This window comes from Apis mellifera, linkage group LG7 (genome assembly GCF_003254395.2).
Source record: "Apis mellifera strain DH4 linkage group LG7, Amel_HAv3.1, whole genome shotgun sequence".
Classification (NCBI taxonomy): Eukaryota; Metazoa; Arthropoda; class Insecta; order Hymenoptera; family Apidae; genus Apis; species Apis mellifera.
Genome location: NC_037644.1, coordinates 7333220 through 7359129, shown reverse-complemented (window position 1 = coordinate 7359129; position 25910 = coordinate 7333220). Strand labels below are relative to the sequence as shown.

Genomic DNA, 25910 nt, shown 5'->3' with positions numbered 1-25910 from the left:
AGAGGTCCGAAAATAATCATTTCATTTATCGTTTTCATGATGTCATTGTAGATTCTTTTGTCTCAACGATATCGATATCCACTCGCACGTGTGCTCAGTGCTGCTGCACCGGCCAAATTCTTCTTATAGGTTTCAACAATTCAATTTATAAACGTTAAATCGTTCACAATCGTCTAAATGTCAACCAAATTGAAACGACTTCTGATCGTTCAATCCGAACCAAGTAGTCCATTCGTCTATTTTTATCGACCCGATCTTTCAATCAGAAGTAGTCCATTTGTCTATTTTTGGTCGAGTTGAATAATAGAGTTATTATTAATTACTATCGTTAATTATCGGTAATAAATATCGTAATGAACGAAAATAATTAATGCTTCCAATTTTTCCTTTTTTAAATTAATCCGATTATTATATTACACGATTATTGTTCGTTAATTAATTATCGTTACGTATTTCGATATAATTTTTCGACACTTCTACATGCCTTAATAACAAGATATTAATTCAATAATAATACGATCAATCATAATTCTCCCCAAAATTTCCATCAATTTACATTTGCCCGATATGTAAACATGCCTATTCGCCAATAAGAATATCAACGCCGTCCAATCTCCTCTTCGAGATATCGATTAAACGCTAAGATTTACGAGGGGAGAGTGGGGACTCGCTGTAAACCAAATAGGTTTCGCGAAACTGTACCGATTTGCGCTTTGGAGGATTGCCCTTTAACTCGATCGGGCTATAATAAGCGAGTGAGGCCGTGTCGAGGCACATTGTGGCATTATGGCGAAACCTTTCGTGATATGTCACGAGAAAACCAACGAACGGGATCGCGTTGCACTTCTAGACCGCTTATACGTCTCTCCAACGTATATAACACGTATATATACGTATAGTTGCTCCTTTGATGGAGGCAAGGGCTTTCTGCCTCAATTATTGTTTCTTCCCCGTGATTTCTCTCTCGACCTGTCCCGCCAACTTGTTCAAAGAGGGCGTTGCATTATTTGTAACGAGATATCTGCTTGTGTCACGTCAGGCATTGATAGCTTCCCTCGGTGGTCACAGTATACTCGCCGTTAAATTGGAATTGGAGCTATACTAATGACGCTCCCATAAGGCGGTATCGCGGCTCGGCACATTTAGGTCGGTTGGATAAACTTAATTGCCGGAGGTAATATTTTCCTCGTCGTTTCAGCGAAGGATATTGTCATAATTCCGATATCGACGAATTTTGTTTGTTCGAAGAAGAGAAAGGAAGGGGGAGGATTTTTATTTGGGATGAAAATGGGGAGAGGAAGGATTGATCGTTTAAAGGATGAAGTAAGGAGTAGATTGACTGAAATTGATAGATTTGAAAAGGGGAATGTTTTTGAATAAGAAATTTGTTTCTAATTGAATTTTTGAAGAAATTAATTATTGATTGTTTCAACTAATAATGAAATATGAAAGATGAGAAATATTTAATTGTTTGTATATAAAGAAATGCAACGTATGTCAATTAGGAATATATTTAAGTATCTTTTTAGATTTAAATGGTTTGAGTAATAAAGAAATTTTATGTAGGAAAAGGATTTTGTTAGATAAAAAAAATTGGTGTACTTTCGTAGTTAAATAGAAAAAAATAACAAATATTAAAATAATTTATCTTTCAAAATATTATTTAAACTTAATAAAACAGAAATAAAATAGAAATTTTATAGTTGTTAATAAGAATTTTTGCAATAACGTTCAATCTTTTAGTTTGGAGTTTGGAAAATTCTCGGCGATATTTTTATTGGCTTATTGTCTCGATTTTACTTGCATTCTTAAGATGTCGTATTTATACTTACGTTTTTATATTTAACAATCTATTTAAAATGTAATTGTCACGGGCATGGACTCTGATTTATTCGTTTCAGTTATTTTTAAAACGATATTTAACTTATTTATTTATTTGTTCAATTTATTAATCTTTTTTCGTCCAATAAATTATAAACAAGTTTTGTATACTTTTGGACTATTATCTTCATTTTCACTTGCAATTGATTTATTTTTGGAATACTTACAGGAAATAAAATAGTATTTGAGAAAGATTCAATTGGAATGTCATAGAAAAACTGAATAATTTGAATTATTTGTTGATTATAACCAAAAATAAACAAAAAAATATTTAATTTAAATTACGTGCAATAAAATTTCTTAATTTAAAAAGATTTAGAAAGTATGTTTTAGCGTGTGATTATCACTTGAAATTTGACCTGTTTCGACATCCATTAGTGTTCATTTTATTGCTGTTACATACATACTTTAGAAAGTAATAGAATTTGCAGATGGATATTATAGAAGTGTCGTCTAAGTATTTGATGAGTTCACAAATATATGAAAATATTTTTATAAAATATTTCGTTAAAAAAGAGTATAAATATGCGTATCAATATCAATTTTTGTCATTAAAGTGATACAAATGACGATGAAATATGGTTGCAACGATGCCAGAAAATGTTTAGTCATTCTCATAATAATAATAAATCTTAATTTTTACCTTTAGCTGATTTCAAAATACTCATACTATCTTTTTCGCTCTTATTCATCGCTCAAATATTATACATGACAGCCGTGTTTTTGTTTAAAGTTCCATAGATCAGCATTTCTCAACCTTTTTGTCGCGTGATCCAATATATTAGCCTGTAATGATCTAAATATTTAGAAACTTCCTGACAATTATTATATTTTATTCACCTTTGAATTTTTATTTTTTTATTTTTTTTTTTATAATCCTTTAAATATTTTGAATCATCAGTTATGCAACAAAACGGACATTTCAATAAGCATTTCTGAATTTTTTCAAATACTTTCTTTAAGCATATTTAATTTTCAAATTACATAGAATTTTTTAACTTTATTTAAAAATCAAAATCAAAAATAAAATGAAAGGATAGAAAGAACAAGTTATATTATTTCAAAATTCAATTAATTATTATCGATCTATTCCAATTTTAGAGGAAACATAAAAATCTTCGAAGCATTAAAATATTCACAACTATAGATCTAAAACAATAAAAATATAATCATGATAAATACACTCAGATTATTCATAAATAACAATTCATAATAATTATTGACAAATATAAAAAAGATGGTAAAAAAAAACTAAATCTAAACTTCTAAATCAAATCACTGTATCAGACATATATTATTTATTTGATAGCGAAAATCCACGAGAATCCGTTAAAAGTTTATTACTACTTAATGTCGTGTCCAGGTTGAGAAACTCTGCCATAGACAACAGAAGTCATCCTTCAGGGATTATTTTTGTCTCTCGTGAGTCACGCCCAATCTGCGCTTTGATTTCACGGCGTGTTGCAGCTTGTGCAAAGTGTATCGCGGATCTCGTGGATTTTCGCTACGAATAAGCCGCCGCGCGCTCGTTCTCCCCTTCTATTTTGCCCCTATTGTATGGATGCGCGCGGACGAGCACGGGAGGATCGGGCCCGTGTTAGAGAAAATCAGAGTGACTGGCGGACGAGGCGCACCCTTTACCTTAATCAATGTTATCGCGAGATTAAACGCAGGTTGGCTCTGTGTCCAGGCTGACATCGACCGAGCGGGGCTTTCAGCCTTGCCTCCTTTATCCGACAATCCCTATACAATCCTGATATCACTCGTATGACTGGACGTCGGTCGATATGGCCAATTGTAAAATGTTCGTGTAATGCTCATTCGCCCTCTATTTTCCCTCCTCGAAACCCCATACAAGATACCCGCACATACACGGTATGTGTGCATCGAGTCGGTGGATTATGGATGGATTATGCAATTAATTACGTAATTGTTACTGAAATCGTGTAGAATCGTGTACAGGATGAGTTACGTAAAGTGATCGTTTCGAATACTAGTAATGCCTCCGTAAGTGGCAGTTCGATCAATTATAGAGGCAACATCAGACTTTTTTTTTTCAATCAATGGAGGCGATAATTATATGATTTTGTTCGGCTTTGGCGATCGATTTGTTTTCGAGTTTTGTCGATATATTTTAATGAGCTTGAAATATATATATGTTATGTATTTGATTTTAGTTTTTGAGATATTTATAAAAATATTTTTGATAGTTTGAATCGGATTTTATATTTAGTATATGTTAATAATGTTATTGTGTTTATATAAGTATTTGAATTTGAGAGAAGAAATCTAAAATAATCCTTGATCGAAGTTATAATTAATATTAAGAGTGATGCTATTATCGTTAAATGTTTCAATTTTTGTGATTTTGATCGTGCAATAAGAAATAATGAAAAATAATTAGAAGATAAATTAAGCTTTGTAAAATTCAAATATAAAATATCTTTTAATTAATATTATAAATAATATTGTTTCTTAAATTTGTAACTAATTATAGTAATTTTTAATATAAATTTTTTTATAGAAAATAACAAACTATATTTATTGATGTTATCTATTAAAAAACAATTCCATTAAAAAAAGAGAGAATTGTCCTTCTTTATAACTCTTTTATATTCATATGCAAGAAAAGTTAATAAATTGCATCTCCTTCTACAATTGTGAATTATTTGAAATAGTCACGTTATATGACTCACTTTGTATATATTCTCATCCAAGTTGCGAAACATATTTAAAATCGATTGATAAAACATAATTATAAAATGAAATTGAAATATTCTTTACAATAACAAGAAATAAATTATATACTTTTAACAAAATGTAATAATAATATTTATAAAATTTTATTATAAATTTATTTTAATAATTTATTTTAAATATTATATTTAAAAATTTAGTAAATATCTCATTATTAATGGATAGAAATACATATGTGTATAATAAGAATTAACTTTTTTGTCGCATTTATTTCTTACCTTTTTTACGAATAATGTGGCATGACACGACAAAGCCAAGGAAATAAAAGTTAATGATAGTCATAATTTATTTTCTAGATTCACAATTTTATAGCTTTATTTAAATAAGATTTAAAATTTTTTACAATATATATTTGTAATTTTATATGGAAATTCTTTATTTTTTATTGAAATTAAAAATTTTGCATATAAAATAAAGAAATAAAAAATACTAAAAAAAAAAAATAAATATTGTTCACAGGTAAACAAAGACATTTTAATTTTAATCAACAGTAAAATGAAAAATTGAAAAGCTAAAAGACAAAATAATTTTTCCAAGTTCTTGATAAATATTTAATGACATTTAAAATATGTTAATATAAATGATATTCTGACAATTAAATTAAAAAATATACTTTTAAAATCTTGATGTTAATGATGAAGGATTATAAAATGAAATTATATTTGAATAATTGATATTCAACATAAAAAAGGAAAAAAAAAATTTTTTTTTTCGTTTCATTTTATGAACACGGTTTTTTATCCAAGTAATGTATAGTACAACTTATCTCTTTAAGGAATATTTATTGTCAAGCATATTTTTTCATCAGGCAGAAATATTAACCGTTCATTGAAGATTAATTGATGTCAGTTGGTAATTGATAAATTGTTTGTTTTCTTTTCGTCGCTTTGCGTTATCTTACAAGATTAGACAGTGAAAAATATTAACCAACAAAATTTCATTATAATCTCGTAGAGGAGAAAAGAGAAGTGTAAAAAATGAAAAAAATTTCATTCATAAAATGATTATTCTTAGTTCGTTTAATGGAAAAAATTATAATTTTATTTTTTTATATAAGAAAGACGAAACTTTTTCAACATTTTCTATTTTTCATTTTTTAGAAATAATTAAAGAAATTATATATATATAGATATTACATATATTCCTTTGAAAGATGGAAATTTAGAAGCTAAAAATACAAATACAAAAATTGAGATAAAGAAAACTTCGATTTCGAAGCTTAATAAATAAGTTATAAGTTATAAAGAATTAAAATTGAGTATTAAAGTAAGATAAAGATAGAAGAAAGCAGATAACTCTATCTTTATCACACATATGCGTCATACCGTAAGCAAAATAAAAATAAAATGATAGAATGATAATTAATCTATAATCAAACAGTGAAATAATTTTATTTTTATCTATAAGATTATTATTTGTTTAAATGGATTAATATAATTATACTTTATATATGAAAAAATATAAAAATTTTCATAAAATATTTTTGAATATTTATTTATAATATACATAATTGAATTTTCAAGGAATCAAATATATTTGAAAATGAAATTTTCCATTTTTCTCAAAATAAAATTTAACTGATTCTGAAAAAAAATTATATAAAAATTTAGTTTTTTTAAATTTTATTGTCTACAATCTGATCATAATTTTCAAACAATAAATCATTTTTAATATTTTATATAAATAATAAATTACTTCAAAATCAAAAATAAATTATTATTATTGCATTTGAATTCTTTCTTTATATTATTATTAATCAATATAAATATTGATAAATGTAATGATATATTGTATATTATGAAATATAAATACAATATTATACGGATAAAGGAAATCTTTAGTACAATATTTAAAAAGATTTTAGATTTGAGAATTTTCATATATGTATTAAAGTGTGTAAGTAATTATAATATATTGTACATTTGCATAATATGAATATTCTCGAGCAGATCTACAGTTTTCATTTCAGTAATTTTGTATTTTATTTTATTAATTTATTCTTATGCAAAACATGCTTGGCAAATTTTAGTTGGCACAATAAATTTAGTACAGAATGAGGCATGTAAAGCGTAACAAGCTATTTTCTTTTAAATTCAAATAATATTGAACTTTATTTTGCTTTATTTTAGTAATTCTTAATTAACTTTGCACATTATGTCATATTATTCTTCACGCTAAGTCCATTAAATGATACATTGGATTTTTAATAATTGTAATGTATTTTTTTAAAAAATTTGTAAAACAATTTTGAAAAATTTCATTGATATGTTCCCAAGTATCTATTTTTGAACTATATGATTAGATGTTTGAAGAAAAACTTATATATTAACGAAAATGATTATCTATTTATTTTATTGGCATAATGTAAAATTATGATGAATACAATAATAATGTTATATTATTATAATATATATTTATATGATAATACATATATAAGTTAAAGTATTGGAAGATGTATTCTTTCAAAGATATTTCTTTCAAAATTAAAAAAAAGTTAATCTATCATTTAATTAAATTAATTTTAATATTTTATATTACAGTAAAAAAAATATATGGTATTTTCTTAAAAATTCTTGCAATATTTAAACTTTACAGATTACATCAACAGAAAAATTCTATTTAAAATAGAAAAAATTATTAATTTAACTTTTAACCTTTTATAATTTTCTATTTCATTCTTATTTAAATTTAATTATTTTAATAATAAAGCGCTTTGTAGTTAAGATTTTATTCAAAAATATAAAGTGTTGAGAAAGAATTGTACGTAAAAAAATTTAAGTGATACTCATCGGTATTGGATTATTAGATTAAAAAAAGCAATTGTAGAAGTATTGTTTTAAGAGAAAGTCATAGTCTATATTTAAACTCGGGATTTTCCTTACTTCAACTGTTATCAAGCTTAATCAACCATTTTTGAGTCTAGACGGTAGTTTCAGTATTTTTCCCTGCTCATCTTCAATTCTTTTATTCTTATTTTAGTTTCAGCTAGAACTTCTTTCATGTTCAATTTGGCATTTTCTTTCGTTTCATCTCGACGGTGAAAATATTCCTCTTGGTACTACTTTTCAGTTCCTCGTGCAATGTTTCTTATAGTGATCTTTCTAAAATGTAGAGATAAAAAAAAACACTTTCATATATATAGTATTCATTTTTTTATCAAGAAATTTATCTAAGTAATTTTAACGAAAATTTGTGTATAAATAATAATTCTTATTATTATTTATAATAATAAGATATTAGATAAGATTTATTAATAAATTCTTATAATTTTTTCATCTTTTGAATATAATTTCTAAAATTATTTTTTAATAATGAAACATAAAAATTTGAACATTTTATAATTAAAATTTCTACTTTTATTGTTATGAAATTGTAATTAAAAAAAAAGTTTTCAAAGTTTTAAACAATAATGTCTATAATTTAATTTTATTTTTTATAACATATAAAATAATACCATTTATATTACAACGATATTTTGTTTCTATTCTGTTGGCAATTGGTATATCCAAAAAATTACACCTAATATAATTTTTCAAAAAATATTTCTATATTTCTTTGGATAGTTATTTAAATGCAAAAAAATGAGGAAAGAATAATGTTTTAAGTTCAATGGAGATTCATTAAAAATATGTTATGATAATCCGAAATCATTTAATTTAAAGAAACAAATATACCAATATACAGTTTATTAGTTTATTAAAAAAACAATTTGTCACGGTTCATGCGTTTTATTCTACTCTATAAATAATAGCTCCAATAGTTTTTAGTTGCTTTTTTCTAAATGCTGATACACATATATCCGTATAAGAGCATAATACGAAAAAAAGTAACTAACGGAACATGTGTTTTGAGAATAGAGAAATATCCCATCATATAAAGGAAAATTGGAATTCGTATTTTATATATATAAGTGCTTAACGGTTAACTAGTTTCTAATTGCAATTTTAATGGACATTTAACTAAGAGGTTACTGAAAGTTCATTCTCTTGATATAAAACCAGAATGAAAAATCAAACACTTGTGTTTTAAATGAAAAAGTTGATTGGAACTGCTATATGTTCATATATGCATATAATTCTCTTTTTCAGTGTAATTGAATTTCAAACTAGTCAATTAAATAAAAAAGAACAATCTTATCGCGAGATTAAAATCGAGAGATCGATTTTCCAGTTTAATTACAGTTTAATAAATTCTTCTGAATTAAAAGTTTTGATATTATAAAAATTACGAATTATCGATATTTAATCTCGATTTTTCTCGATCTTTTCATATTATTCGTTAAGTCATATTTCGGTTCATCTATATTTTTACAGCGTATGTTAAAGAACGTGCTAATTTCATTTCGACTTTTTTTGGGTAAAAATTTATCGTACTTGTAACAACAATTTTTGTTATCTGTTATTATATTTGTAATTTATAAATTTGCGAAAATCCAAACCATTGTGATGATTATGATATAAGTTATCAATCTAACTGTTTAACATAAAATAAATTAAAAATATTTTTTATTTGAAAAATAAATAGTTTGTCTCAAACGTGTAGAATCCATAACATCAAATAAATAAAAATAACCAAATTTTAATATCTTTAAGAATGAAAAAGTGAATATAAATTCAAAAATTTTTCCTTTTCTAGATATAGAGATTTTTCGATTATTTTAGAGGATCTTTTTTAATATTTAAAATTTATTGAAAGAAATTGGTGAAAATGATTTCTTTGTGCATATATTCTTTCACATAGACGTTGTAAAGACTCAAAATATATTAAAAAATTCAAAAGGAAATTTCGAATATATTTTGTGGCAGAAGAAAATTATTTTCAACAATCTCTTTATGATCTTTAATTCCATCTCGAAAAGGAGTGTAATGTTTCTAAAACAATGAAAAATTTTTATTATTCAAACTTTCTGTTAACAAATCAGTTAGATAACAAATTCAAAAACTTATATATTTACTTAACCGATTTATCAACTGAGAAAATTTAAACAATAAAGAAATTTTTGAATTACATACATTAAATTTTCATCGATTTAAATGTCTCCTCCCAATATGACACTTTTTCTTTCTTCCAATATGATATCAAAGTTTGTACCATCTATTTCCTCGACACTCTCTACATCGCTTATCTCCTCACGTAGCATCCCCTTCATCGTGATTAAAAGAATGAAAAACGGAAACGTCGAAGAATGCATGTAACGTTGCTTGAAAATTCAAACTTTCTTCTCACGGATCACCGTGTAATGGATGTTTATTGATAATTCCACGCGGGAAATAGTGGCTCTTGCAACGGGTAGTTTCGATAGAAAATAACAACCGACCGAGATGCGTAGGGCCGGCTAAACCGATTTATTTATTGATTTTAACTAGGAAGAGACGAGCGTACTAAATCCTCCCGAACGATAGCTCGTAACCATATTCGCATCCAGATAGTTTACGACACGGATCCATGCTATTTATCTTGACTTCTACCTACCTGGTTGTTGCCGAGACACGGATGGAATTCGAATTGCACTCTCCTTCGAGACGGGGAGAACTTTCTAACGGTTGGGAAGAGAGCGTCTACGCGATCAACCACACTTGGTCGCCGCTACTGGAAAATCCCCTTGTGAAGCTAATGGAGCAAGCTATTACCGTGTTTTCTGGCCTTTTTTTTTTTTTTCTTTTTCGCGATATCGTGAAATTTAATCAATGTATGAGCAGCCGTAATGCGGTATCATCGAATGCCAAACAGCTGTGTTCAAGCTGAAGGAATTGCCAATAATCGTTAACGAGTTGGATTCTCTGATTCATTGGTGGCATTTTGTCTTCCGCAGAATTTTAATTTAAACGTGTCGTGTATCTATATTACGCGTTGTACGACAAATACTTTTTTATTTTATTTAATGTATGTATATGCATAGGATTTAAATATATTGATATTTGAATGTTATAAGAGAAATAAAAAGTTCGTATTATTGTGGAATATATCTTTAGCGATGGATTATTTATATGAAAAATTAAATTAAGAATTAAGAATTGAAAAATTATAATATTTCTAAAATGTAATTAAAAAGTTAGATGATGTTTAATATAGATAGATTGTTTTCAAGGCAATCCTATTGAAATGCATAATAAATGCATAATATAATCAAATACATGATTTTCTATTCCATTCTCTTGACATTTAGAATAATAAAACGTTTGAATAAAATTATTGCCAATCGCCAAATATTAATTAGTTGTTAATTGGTTGTTAAAAAAAGAATATAGGACAAGACAGATTAATATAAAATGACACTATTATTTAAAATATTTGATTGATTTTGATTATTTATATAACTCTTCAGTTAAATCGTGTTGCTTTAAATGTTCTGAATATAAATCAACAACAGGTTCAGAAAAAAATGTATGTATATTTATTGTTTGTAAATGATCAAATATATCGTCATAGACAAAAATAACACTGATGTCATCATCTATGATAATTTTAATCATTAAGTGTCATTATAATATCACTTATTTAAAATTATAATACTTTGTTTATCTTAAATCATATATAATATATCCATCAAAAACTGTCAATTAATGTTGAATAATTAAAAAATAATTGTTAAACTATTACAAATATTATGTAAAGAATTTTTTTTTATATTATTTTTTTATGCAAAATATAATTTGAAGGAAATATTTTTTTTATAAAGTTTTCAATATCATTTGAGGATCATATGTTTTAAATAGAATATCATATTTTAATTTTGATAAACAAATATTAATATATTCGTGGAAGGAGGATTATTTCTAGAGATTATATATTATTGAAAACACAAAAGTTTATATGTAAAGATTATATTTTAATCGAGATTTATCAAGATATAATGAGACAGCTCTATCTTTCATTGTATGTCATTTTTTATTTTACTTCTTTTAACATAAATTTAAATCGTTTTTAAATATAATAGTTAAATCTCAACTAATATGTTATATGATTAATTTGTATATCAACTTTTGTAAGGTTTTCTGTCCTTCGGATAATTTTAGAATTATCAACTTAATAGCTTTATTTTTTTTTTTCTTATCTAAATTAGATTTAGTAACTTCCAGTTACATAAAAGAGTAATACACATTAATTGTAAATAATATTTTGTTAATCTATATTTTTTTGACATCATTTTTTAAAAAAAGATTATTAATACTGAATTATCGTAATCTGAATTATATAAAAACATTATTCATAATGTTTTTTCCTTAAAAATATTTCATTATATTTAGATGAAATAACAATTTAGATAAAACAGATATAATGTGTAATAAATGATAATAAGAGAATTTTCACGCCTACTTACAATGCATCAGACAAAGCAAATCTGCCATATTGAATAAATTTGAAATATTGAGGAAAATACAATATTTACACGCTTCGTTTTATAATTGTTAAACAAATCAGTTTACTGTTTTTTTTCTCCAAAGTAAATATCCAGGCAATCCAAATTTTTCCAGGAAAATTTAAATATGTACATTTTTAAAGCTATTTCAAATATAACATATTTCGTTCCCTAGATTATCAATAATATTTATATGAAAATTGAATATTTTAGATTTGTTTCATAGTTTAACAAATAAAATACAACAAAATACAAATAGAATAGTTTAACAAACAAATAAGGAAATATTATACAGAGAACTATGCTTCGGATTAAATTTGTCACGTTCAAAATTTGTTTCGTCACGAAATTAAAAAAAAAAAATTTCATTTTCGTCGAATCAATTTAACCATGAAAGAGACTTCTTTTATTAAATTTCTTTTATAAAATTTGTATAATAAATGATTACAAAAAAATTCTTCTCTCGTTGTATTTTTCGTTAAATAAATATCATTGGATACATTCAACATAAAATGCCAACGGTTCGTTCATAGATGTTGATACAAATGCATATTGAGAATATTCGTTAATGCACAGAAGCTTATGAAAGTATTCGAACAATGTTTTACATTTCAGGTTAGAAAAAAACTCAAAAATTCTGATTTTAAAATTTGAAGGTACATGGAACATAATCGATTATACATGAAACGAAAAATCTTTTTAAGATAAAATCTTTATAGTTTTTGGCATTTTTTTGAATTATGTTGATGTTGAAATGAAATTGGAAATACTTTAAAAATTAGAAAGTGACAAAATTGTTGCAAAATTCAAAAATATAAGAACTGAAATTGAAAATTATTTGCAAGATACATATTCTTTGTAATAAAAAATTTGTGAAATTTGACAATTATAGAATTTTTAATTATTAATTTTTACAATAAAAACCGTTTTTTTTACACTATTATTTCAATTTTTCATAAATGAATATATTATTTTTTTTAAATAATTTAATATTAAAAAAAGTCTATCCTCTATTATATTGAAACCATCTTTAATAGATCGAAATCCTATTAATTCGAATAATCAACATTTCATTGTAATTTACAACGTATAATTTTTATCGTTTTATTAATTTTGTAATAGTTTTATTTACGACAAATGTTTCGCGAGTTATTGTATATTATACGTATTATTAAATATCGTTTACAAAAATTAAAATATAATATATTATTATAATATATTATTATAATATATTAATATAATATAAAAAAATAACATTATTAACATTAGTTATACACAACTGTGTTCATTATTATTATCGGAAAATTAATAACTTTATTTATATTATCGAATTCGCAAATTCGTAAAAACTGTTAATTGAGCGATCTATCTTGTATGATATCACTGAATTTTTGACCTACTTGGCCATGAAGATATTGAATGAAATATCTATTCTATAACAAAAAACGATATAGATGACTGTGTATTCGAGATGAATTTACATTCTTGTATGTTTTCTGTACGTTTTTATGAAGCAATGTAATTAATACTTAATATTGTACAGTCATCATGATAATTAAGAAATGTTTTGTCATGGTTAATATAGATAGCTTCTACACTTTTGAATCGATAGAGATCTATTAAAAAAATGGATCGCAAAAAGATTGACCTTGATTTTAATTTTCAAGATCAAATTTTTTCCTTTCTAAATTATATCGTATAATATTTAGAAAAATTGAGAAAAAATATTTATCTTGAATATTACTTTTTTAAAAAATAAATTTTCAATTTATAAATGGTTTTTACTATATGATAATATAATTTATATATTTTTTCAATTTTCTTTTTTAAATTAACGTGATAGTTAAAATTTTTTAAAATTAATTATAAAAAGATATTAATATTAATAAAAAAAAATTTGTATTCACATACGTACGAAATGACTTAATTGATTTTTCAATATTTGAAAGTTTCAGCAAAGAAATTTCCAAAAGTAACTGTAAATTATTTTCAAAGAAAATTTGACTTATTTAAATTGTGTTTTGAATTTATTTAAATTTATTACGTAATAATAATGTAATACTCGTGCTTTAAAACAATATATATCGTGTAATACACATGAAGTTAACATTTGTAATACAAGATTCTATAACTATTAAAAACATTAATTTATTTCTAGGAAATTTAATAATAACTTTAATCGGTAACACGAGAATGCTATTCCGGTCGGAAATCACAAGGGAGGAAGAACAATTTGTGAAAGAGAGAGATTGAGAATATTTGAATTAGAGTTGTTAATATAGGCTACCAGCTTTGAAAATTGGAGTCATGATCAAGTTGTAAATGCCAGAATCATCTAACTTCGAGCATTAACACATTATTACGTAGTTGAATATGTGCCACTAGAGAATATATATACGCGATTCTAACTTTTGATGGAATCGAAGTAAGATATCATTAAATGCATTTATTGAACAGATGAAAAACTTTATTCGTTTTTCACTTTTTTTTTTTCGATCTGATTACTTTTTAAATTACTTTTTAAATGATTACTTTTTAAATTACTTACTGTATTTTGTTTTATTTTATTTTATCTTTTGACATTGATGATTTTTAAAATTATTTGAAAACTATTAAGGGAAGATAATTGGATGATAAGAAATGATAATAATAATTTAATTTTTTAATTTGATTTATATGATATTAATGTAAAACGTTTTATTTTTAATTATTCCAAAGAGAACATGTTATTTTTTAAATAATCTTTATTCGTGTAATGTTAAATAAAAAAATGTTTATATATCCTGGGGAAAAAAAGTTTTTGATTTTTTTTCATGGATAGATAAAATACGATATAAAAATTTGATCATCTCTGAAGCATTTTTTATATTTTAATGTCAGATAGAGAAAAATTTAAAACGAGTATTATTAAATTTAGGATTCTATAAAAATATAGAGGAAAGTTGAAGATTTAATTTTTTTTCTTGCATACCTTTTTTAACGTTAAAGTAAAAATTTAGAAAACTATTATTTTCTCTAGAATTATCTATTGTTTGTCTCATGTTAAAACTATTAATATAAGTAAATATTTTATATAGAAAAAAATGAAACTTTAATTATGTAAAAATATGACTTAGGATAAATTGTTACGAAATTCATGTTTCAGAATATAAAATTCCAGTTAGAAAAAAATAATTATTTTAAGAACATATCTTTTTTTATTATTATCTTTAAGATATTTCAAAGATCATTTTATTCCATGTCTATTTTTTCATTTTATAAGAAGATAATTCATATTAAGAAGAAATAGAAAATAAATATCTCTTAATCTAATCTAATCTAAAATATATATTGTCTAACTTATTTATCAATACATAACCTAACCTAACTTATCAATTTAGAAATCAAATAATATCGAAGAAAAAACATGATGAAATATACACGTAGACAGAATCCAACAGTCTATTACAAAAATTTTGTGCAAGTATAACTCACAAAGTAAAGCCAGCCGTAAAAAACCGGTATAAAGAAAAAGATATTTAGAATAAAACGCTTCCTCTCTCTTTCTCTCTACGCTTCTCTAAGATTAATAAAATTTATAACGAAGAAAGATTGGCCAAATATGGGAACCGTTTTTTTTACTTATTCAGAACAAAAATAAATAAATTTCGAATAGAACGAGAGGTAATTACGAAAAAGTATATATTTGCCTGCCGATCGAAGCGATTCCGTTGGTAACATCGGTCACTGTAGGCGGAAGGATCCTTGAATAGGATATATTACACAAGCATGGGTGCGCAGCATCGATGGGGCGGAGATTGAAACGTGTTATACGGGATAGAGGGTTTTGCGGTATGCGAAGAAGGTCGCTTAACGGGGCGGGAGTTCGATGACGTAGAAAAAACATTATGTGACAGGCTGGTCGCTTTTATAACAAGCGCGATGGTTGGTATGTGTTGATCGTGGAAAAACGAGCTTGAAAAAAGAACACATTCACCGCACACGCTCCCCAACAGTGTGCAGGAAAAACCGATACCGTCATTTATCTCGTTCACTTTTCTGAACAAGTTTCGGAAAATCCTGTTAGCCTACAATATTGCCCGAACTTACGATTCAACTTTCTATCGAATTTATACAGCTCATGCTTTGAGATCGCACGTTTCAGTATGCAGATAATTTTTCTGCTTAATATAAAAGTTGAATCTGCTTATAGTTATGATATTTGAATAAATATGCATATATATACACAAAAGAATTTGGATTATATTGAAATGATGAATACATGAATGTATAATGTTTCTCCCTTATACTAAATTCTCTTATAATAAAAACACATTATTTTATTTTATTTTTTTTTTTAAGTGAAAATTGTTGTTAAAATCGAAAATCACATTTTTTAATCCATGCTGTTGAATAATAATGAATTTTAAATTTAATATTTATTTTAATAAGTTAAATGTTTTTGTAATTTTTCAAAAATTTAATATTTTAAGAATGAAAAGAGTAGATATATTTATAAAAATCATTAAACTTGATGAATTTTTCCAATTTTTTTTATTATTAACAACTTAAATTTTGGCAGTTATTATTGACATTTAAAATTTATTACAAATATTTTTACAATGCTATTTTAATTCTAATTATTATATATAGTGTGTAATACATATTTAAATGTACATTTTAGATTCTTTATCAAGATTCTTTTTAATCTCTTTTTATCATTAAACAAATTAAATTGTTTCAAACAATTAAATTATTTTGTCCAACTTTTCCAATATTATCATGAGAATATCAGCATTTTTGCCAATATTAATATGTATGAATGAAACAAAAAGAAAAAGATAAGAATGGAAATTATTTTTCTGTTCTCTAATATGTGAAGTTTTTATCGTTTTATCAAGTATTTCAACTTGTTCTCGTTTACCAGATGTAATATTCCTTAAGATGGCTTTGATGTAAAAAGAAAATACAGTAGTGGTTTTCGCTTTCATTTTTTCTACATTATAGAGGAAATCGTATAATTTGCACAGAAATAATGCTTTGTTTCCAGACAGATATATATATATAAACGATCTCTCTAACGTTCTTCAATCTGTATAATACTGTCAATCGTTGTATCAAATGTTTTGCTCGTTACGGAATCAGATAAAAATAACGAAGCGGAGTGCATGGAAATTGCAGATCGATTCGTGACAAGAGGAATCAACTTTTTAATTTCAATTTTTAATTGTTTTCGTTCAATTCAATCGATATTTTTTTATATATATTTTTCTGAATTTAAACAAGTTTATCGTATGTTATTCTAATTCTTAGCATTTCAAATATTGTTTCGCGTAATATTTGATTTTATTATCGATTTAGTTTTAAAGATAAAAAATGTATTTCTTTCCTTTTCTCTAATAGAAATTAAAATTAAGACGAAGTATATTATTTAATGATTGTAAGAAAAAGGAAAAATGTTTCGTTATTATAAAATTAAAATATTATTATACTGCAGATATTTATACAAATTTTTATTTTGAATAATTATAAAAAATGGAACTTTAATAGAAATACATTCAATTTATTAAATATTATGATTATATTTTGCATCATAAATTTTTTTTAATTTTCTTTTATAAATACATAAATAAATTGTAAAAATCTAAATATAAATGTTTAATTTTATTCTTAAATCATAATACATTTGTACATCAATTTGCATTCGTTTGATCATTACATTATCGTGTAATTTAAATTCATCTGCGATCAATAATCAATAATTAATAATTTATTTTTTTAATTGCATGACAAATATCTATAGGAAAAGTTTGTCTATAGAGATACATAATTAACAAGTTATAAATAATGCATCTATAAAGAAAAGTATGACTTTCATTATTCTGTTTGATTGTATAATATATGATACATATAATTAACTGAAAGTTGCTAGTCAATATCGTACTGCTTTTAAGTAAACAATAAGTAAATAAGTATATAATAATAATAATAATAATAATAATACAATAAGTAAATATGTCAATCAATTGTCCATTAGATATTGTGATACTTACCAAGCAATCAATAATTCTTATTTTTCTTTAAATATTGCCTTCTTTATTTCTAATTTTATCAGATTTATAAATAATAAAATAATAAAATTAGCTCAAAAGAAAAAGAAGGAAAAGAAACGTATATATGGAAAGCTTAAACCGCGCGATACATATCTTAATAACGTATCAAAAAGGCGGAGGTACCGAGGAAACCTTGTCCTCTAATATGAATCATGGAAGCTTAGCTGTAGGCTGAGCGAGATCGTTCCATTGTGCGCGGTATGTAGTCTCAGTTCGCGGCGTACATAGTTGCGTCCACGTATCATTATGTGAAAACCTCGTGGAATCCAGGAACAATACGTCTCGGGTATGTATGCCGAGCATGCGAGAGGGAGAACGTTAGGTACAATAGAATTACTGGGCTACGCGATATTGTTAATAACCCCGCCGCTCGTTCACCCGCCAGTATTTTCCATATCCTGTAGTTGCACATCGTTCCATGGTGTTTATCCATTCTCGGGATAAGGAGCGTGTTCGATGTTTTGTGAACCGCTTCGTCTATTATTTTACTTAAGCTCCGTATCATTCGCTTGTTATTAGAAAAGCGTTTGTTCTTTAGTTCATTAACCACGCCAATTGTGTATCACGCGCGCGCGATGGATGTTCGTAATGAATATGCAAATTTTCGAATGTTATCTTATCAGAGGGATGAATTAATTAGAATTATTAAGTAAATTATTTAATTCAAAAATATTGTTTTTGATGAAAATTTGTGTTCGCAATTTTTTTTTTTTTGATGGTAAATATCTTTAATGATGTTTGAAACCTATTCTTTCGATATTCTTTGTGTTTTAAATACGATTTTATTTGGAAATATTTCTTACAACGAGATCATGAAGGATTGGAATAAATGAATATATTATAATTATATATGTCTATCAATATGTAAGAGAGAAAACATGGAATAGTAGTAGAATAGTATTCTTACAATTTTCGTTAAAAATGCTTTTTCATAAAATGATTAATTTTATTTGAGATAATTATTTATTAATTAATAAATTATAATTGAAGTAATTACATTGTATTTTTACATAGTAATAAAAACGACTTATCCTATTTTTATTGCATTTTTATTCCTTATTTTCCACAGCATTTTTTATATTTTTTTGTCATATTAAAGAAAAGATAAAAGATTTTAAGTATGATGAAAAATATTTAATTTAATTTTGTTTAGGTGAAAATATACATATTATATTTATAATTGATTTTTAATAATTTTTGATATTTCATTTTTTGAAAATTGTAATTATAGTATCTTTGTCTGAATTTTTGATTTAATTTATATTATACAATAAAATATATAAGGAAAAGAAAATATTATCAAGAATACTCGAATCAAAGTAATTGAGAATATAAATTAGCATCTCCTGTTATCTTTCGATTTTTAGCAACAATGAATATCTTAAAAATTACAACGACTGAGAAATTCTATTTTATTTCTTTCTCTCTTTCTCTCTCTTTTTTTTTTATATAAATGATATTACTGCTAACAATTGAATTTCATGATTTATAAACATCTTCACTTTTTTTCAACGTAGTAGAGTATAAAAATATAAGGGTTTTGAATAGATATATTCGAAATAAGGGAATATTGAAATTTTTCAGCATAAAAAAATCAAATGTGACTTATTTCATGTTGTTCAAAAATCAATAGATTATAATAAATAGATTAGTAAAAAATGAGCTCATAAACGCATTAAATGCTAATTGGATTACGCATTAAATCAATTGGACTTACTACTACTGTCAAGATTAGGTTAAATTAAAATTAGCTTTATGATATCGATACTATCACTACAGTTTGATTTTATACAATGCTTCTTGTATCGTTGAATATTTGATACATTCGGTGACAACACGTGCAATGTAATATCACGTTTAAGATATTCGAGAAACCATCGTCGAATTACGCTTGAATCTTGAGTTGCTCTTTATAAGCTTCCATTGGTAACCTAACCTCCAACCTTCCAACTCGTTCATGACATTCGAGTAAGCTATTACGGCTACCTTACCTCTGTAAAGGAGTCGCCAAACTAATGTGAAATTTACGGTTGTTTACACCAAATTTTCGTCATTGTCGAAAATATGTCCATTTAAATAAAATATTTAACCATGTAACCACAAAATTCAAGAAACAAATTAAATTCTATTCCAAAAATTAATTTCTATTCTATAAAATTAATTTCTGGAATAACTACGATTCATTCTTCAAACAATAAGTTACATAAAAAAATTCAAATAGAACGAATATATAATTCACAATCACGAATCATGAATGTTTTCTATTGTTTTGAGAATTTTTTTAAACGATTTTTTTCAGTATTCAACACTTTCTTTCTTATTTATACTTTAAAGAAAGAAACAGTAAATCGTTAAATGAATGGGATCCAGTAGATCTTTAATTTCAATGGGTTTGACGAACGGCCACGCCATGGATCTCGCGAGTTATTATACCCGCAAGGCCATTTTGATCAAAATCCAGCAGCGAAACTGTAGCAGGCTCCCCCATACGGTCAAATCCCCAAGTAGAAGTAACCATCTGTAAAATTACCTACCGCCGAAGCTCGTTAGTTCTTTATAAATAAACCTCGCGTGTGGATTGTGAGCTCTGACACGCAAGCCAAGGGGAGAACGAAAAAAAGAGAGGAAAAATTATTACGGTATGTCATTATGTTACCCCGCAAAAAATAAACGAACGGATTATTAGAACGAATCGCATGATCATCCACGGTGTATTTTCTCCCTTGTGCGGTTCGCGGATATATGGTATATATGTGTATACTTACTTCCTCTTCTAAGAAGATATTTAACGGTGCTTTTTTACTCGCGTGTATGCGGTTATATATATTTTTTTTTCTGCAAAACTTAAAAAAAAAAAAGAAATAAATCGATTATAAACTTGCGAATCGATTATTATTAACGTTTTTTGTTCGATTATCACGCTCGATGTCTCAATGTCGCATTTTTAACATAGTCATTCGTAACGACGTTCGTTTTCGATAATATAATTTAAACATTTATTATTAAATATTACGTAAATATTATGTGGATGATGTAAGAAGATAATTATTTCTGATTTTTGGTAAGAGGTTTATTATCGAATCATGCAAGTATAATATAATAGTATAATATAATAAGATGTCCGATTATCCGAATTAATTGAGAAATATATTTTTTTTGCATAATTGAATAGGAAAAATTAAATTTGCGAATATATTAGGAAACTACTTAAATAATTTTAAAATATGGATATTTATTATGTAAAAAAGTATTATCTCTTATTCCATAAGAGAATTGTAAAAAATAAATTAATCATTCTTGCTATCCCAAAATATAAATATTTTCATATTTTAATAATTTAGAAACAAAATCGTCTTGTGTTTAAATAATTTGTATTAATAATTGATAATAATTAATTTATTATATATTTACATATGATAAATTGTAACAATTAAAAAAATCCTTTATTAAATAAAAAAATTCTTTAATTTTTTAATATATTTTTATATGTAAAAGATAAATTTTCTATTCATATATAAACATACAAGTATGTATATATTTGTAAATATGTAAGAAAATTATTGAAATCGTATCATGATTTTTGTTTGATGATTTATATTTTTATGATATTAATATTTGAATTTTATTTTTAAATTTTTCATATATTTAAAAAATTCTAAATTTTGCAATATAATTTTTTTTCCATTGTTTAAACAATATTATATCTGCTAATGATTTTATAAAAAATATTTAATATTTATCTGCTTTATAATAGAGATTGTAATTATCATTTTTGTTAAATATGTTTGCATTCAAGTTTTGTTTGTTTTGTCTTTTAAATTTATCATGTGACATCTAATCCATTATCTTCTAAAAGAAGATTAATTAGTTCTTCTCTAATAATTGAATTACAAAACAAAAAAAAAATTAGTACTTAGTACACAGAATAATATCTTAATTTACATAAATACAATACAGTACATATAATTACATATAATTTTTTTTATGGAAGTAATTTAAATAAATTTTATTTGCAAATAAAGTTTAAAGTTTTTAATTTTCTTTATATATTCAAAGAATTCATTATTAGATAATAGATCTACTAAGATAAATATTAAACATCAAATGGTTTTTTTAAATGATTGTTCATGATAAATTTATTTTATGTGAATGATATTTTCATATTCATAAAACATACTTTTATCTGAACTTAGAAATCAATATAAATTAATCAGATGTAAGACAAGATAATTTCTTGGAAATAGCTATTTCAGTTAATGCATTAAAAATTATACAATTCCATTTAAAAAAATATTCATGCATTTATTTACAAAAAAAAAATAATGTGCATCTGGAAACCATTTAATTTTTATTCGAATTTTTTTTTATATATAATTTTTCTTGTATATTGATGTTGGATAATTGATAAATAATTTATATTTATAAATTGAGATTTAACATCTTTATATAGATGAGTCATTGATATTACGTCAAATTGATATCAATTATAAGATATCAATCAAGTATCAATTAGACATCAATTAGATATTATTACATAGTAGATATTATTACATCAGTTTTTGATATACATTTTTTGTAATAATAAATCTAGCTAATTTAATACGCGAATATTCGGATATGTAAGAAAAATATATATTAACAAAATTTTTCATTAATATTTCGAAAATTAATAAATAATCAAAGCTAAAATTTTATACTTCCTCTATTACTTCTTAAATTTCATATCGATCGATAACCAAGATCTTTCGATATTTTATACATAATAAAGCATTTAAAATAATTACTTTTATAATTAATTTATATCAATAATAGATTTTGAATTAATTGTTTCAAATACAACAATAATAATATTTCATTATTTCATTAAATATAACTAAAAATTCGAAAACATTTGAATTTCGCGCCGAATTTCCATTTTTCTCAAACTCCTTTTATCTGATTTATGAGAAGTAATTTCAGGAAAGAGATACAAGAAGAGAGAGAAAAAACAGGATCTATCGATTTCCTATAAATCGTAGCCGAGCTCTCGAATTTTGTTGTCGCATTAAAGGGCAAAAGAAACAGCTTGTACAGCCGCTGCAAACCTGTGTGGTATGCAACACACGACTCCGCCCTGACAGGAACAAAGCCTGTGTGCGCCGTCGTTCGCCTGCTACCGTGCCACGTTCTAGTTACAACTGACGTGGAAATCCTCGGTGGCCCGCTAAGTGGGACTCGACGCCGGAACGGGAAATTTGCAATGTCCCGTGTCCTGCTACCTCAAGATCTGACGTGCTAATATGTCGTTAATATCTCTGCACTGTGTGCGTGACTACCGGCTAGATTGATATTTTATCGTCGCTCGTTAACGTCAGTTAAACGAATTCGCAATCTTTCCTTGCTGGCCAGATGGAACGACAGGATTGGATCGATCCGTATAGATAATTTGCTCTTGCATATTCAGCGCTTTGCGACGTCGCTTATTCGTCACTTATCGACCGAGTCGTGCTGATGGGAATCTACATGTGACCGATTTCGTTATTTATTTTCGATCTATTATTTCTCTTTATAAGTAATTTTTACGTAGTAGATATTTTTATAATTATAAAAGAATTTGTTAAATTATTTTTTGAACATATTATTGTGTCATTAATGAATTGATGTGTTTAAATAACGAAATGAAATTGATTATACCTAGATATGTATATGAGATGAAACTTATTGTATTTTGTAACATTTAAACAGGTAGAACGTAACTTTAATAAATTATACATCAAAACGGTTACAAAAGGTTACAAAATTAGATAAGAAATATTACCAAAGATAATATTTATTTCTTTATAAGTTTACAATAAAGATTATTTTTTTCAAAATTTCTTCCAATCAAACGATTACTTTTATTTTTCATTTCTTCATAACATATAAAATTATTTTTATTTAAATTATTATTACATATTATTACTTTTATTTAAATTATCTTTTTTTGTATTTATTTCATATCTCACATATTCTATTCTATTTTATATTAATACAATAGTATTTTACATTTTAAAATTTACAATATTTTGATAATGAATTTCATATTGCTTTTATCCAAAAACTTTTTATCAAACGTAGTGTAAACGTAGTTTTTCAAATTTTATTTAAAAATAGCTAAGGATATTTCATTTTTAAATATTTGAAAAATTTTTTCTTCTGGTAAAAGCTATGAGGTACATGAGTACTCAAGTAATTCAAAGACCCGATTCCAGCTACATACAGCGACGTGCTAATATGTCGTCTGCGATGATGACATACGCATATGGGGAACGCAAACGAACCGCTGCAAGGCTGAGTCCATCAACACTTACCGTTTCAATATGTCCCCGTGCATGAACGTGACTGGACTCAAACCTCAAGTAAGGGAAGATTGTATTCCATATTAGTTTCCTTTCACAAGACAATGAATATACTCTTCTGAATAATTAATAACGTTTCTGAAATTTCATAACTCTAGTTACGAAAATTTGATTATTAACGAAAAGAATTACTTACATTTATCGTAAAACTTTCTATGCAATTTATTGGATTTTTATTTGAAATTAAATTTTTAAATTAAATTCTTTTTTGAAATTTAACTTATCCAATTATTATGATTTATATTAATATTGTTAAATATTCATTATACTATAGTTGTAAAACCTCTTTTACATAATCATAATAATAATATCATAATATAAATTTAATATTTCTTTCAGGATCTTTCAGATGATTGGTATCATATAAATATGACAATTGAAGAAGCCTAAGGCATTTTTCTTTAACTAACAATTTATTGAAAAATGATCTAGAACGTAAAATATTATTTTTAAATAAGTTATATTAGATAAAATATAAAATATAAAATATAAATATGCTGCCACTATGAAGTTTTTATATATATCAGAATATATGAAATAAATATAATTCGTAAAAAAATTAATCATCAATTATAAAAAGTAAAGAAAAAAGATGTTGTATAAACTAATTAATTAAAACGACTTGATATCCAATTACGAATAAAAAATCTAATCGAAAATTTATTTGCATAAATTTAAAAATTGTCTCCTTAATGGAATAATATTCTCATAGAAACTTCTCATAAAAAGATCTATTGAGAGATAGAATTTTATTTTAAAAATCAGGAATTTTACCTTTTCCTTTAATTCCATTTGTTCCATTACACTCTTCATAATCAATACTTAAAACTTGTCAAACTTATCCGTAAAATCGAATTAAGTGCTCGATTATACCTTCATATATATCATAATTTATCCACAAACGAAAACGAAAAACACATATCGCTTGACAATTGTCGATATACGAAAGATCGATGTTTTTCCAAAGATTCGTTGTATTCAAACAGATAACATTCATCGATAAAAGAAAAATTTTCACAAAAATTCTGGCAAAAATGAAAGATATCGACTCGTCGCGCAATATCTCGCATCAACTAAGCTCGTTAAATATCTTTTTTCTTTAATTCCTCCAATATATCGATCTTTTAAGTCCTCACGAAACTAGGTCGTTCGTGGAGTATATATATCTATATCGCTATAGATAGATTACGAATCGGGATTTGTCACGGTTATCTCTCTCCTTTGCGATATCCGTCGACAAATCTTACTCAAGCCATGAGGCACGAGGTATCAGGTTTAGAACCCAAGGGATCACGGATGCTTGTAACACGCGATTTCGATACGCACGTGTACGACTCGTGCCACCTCGAAGGTACACATACCAGTTGTCATCTTTTAAGGTCATCGGCTGACAGACACTCATCGTCGAGAGACATTCCCCCGTTTCGAGGCGGGGAGGTTGTG

At 25.4% G+C, this 25910-nt stretch overlaps 1 protein-coding gene and 1 long non-coding RNA gene across 5 annotated transcripts in view; one reads left to right on the top strand and one right to left on the bottom strand.

The window, feature by feature from the left end:
- Positions 1-25910, top strand: part of LOC113218567 (CCR4-NOT transcription complex subunit 6-like) — a 372378-nt gene that overhangs the window by 143752 nt on the left and 202716 nt on the right. The window lies entirely within an intron of this gene.
- On the bottom strand, positions 24415-25600 carry LOC113218901. 2 transcript variants are annotated; one of them, XR_003305044.1, is made up of 3 exons: positions 25242-25599; positions 24604-24895; positions 24415-24525 (listed from the first exon to the last, which is right to left on the bottom strand). It is a non-coding gene; the product is annotated as an uncharacterized LOC113218901 (long non-coding RNA). The 2 variants fall into 2 exon arrangements; XR_003305043.1 differs by having other exon boundaries at positions 24433-24545; positions 25242-25600.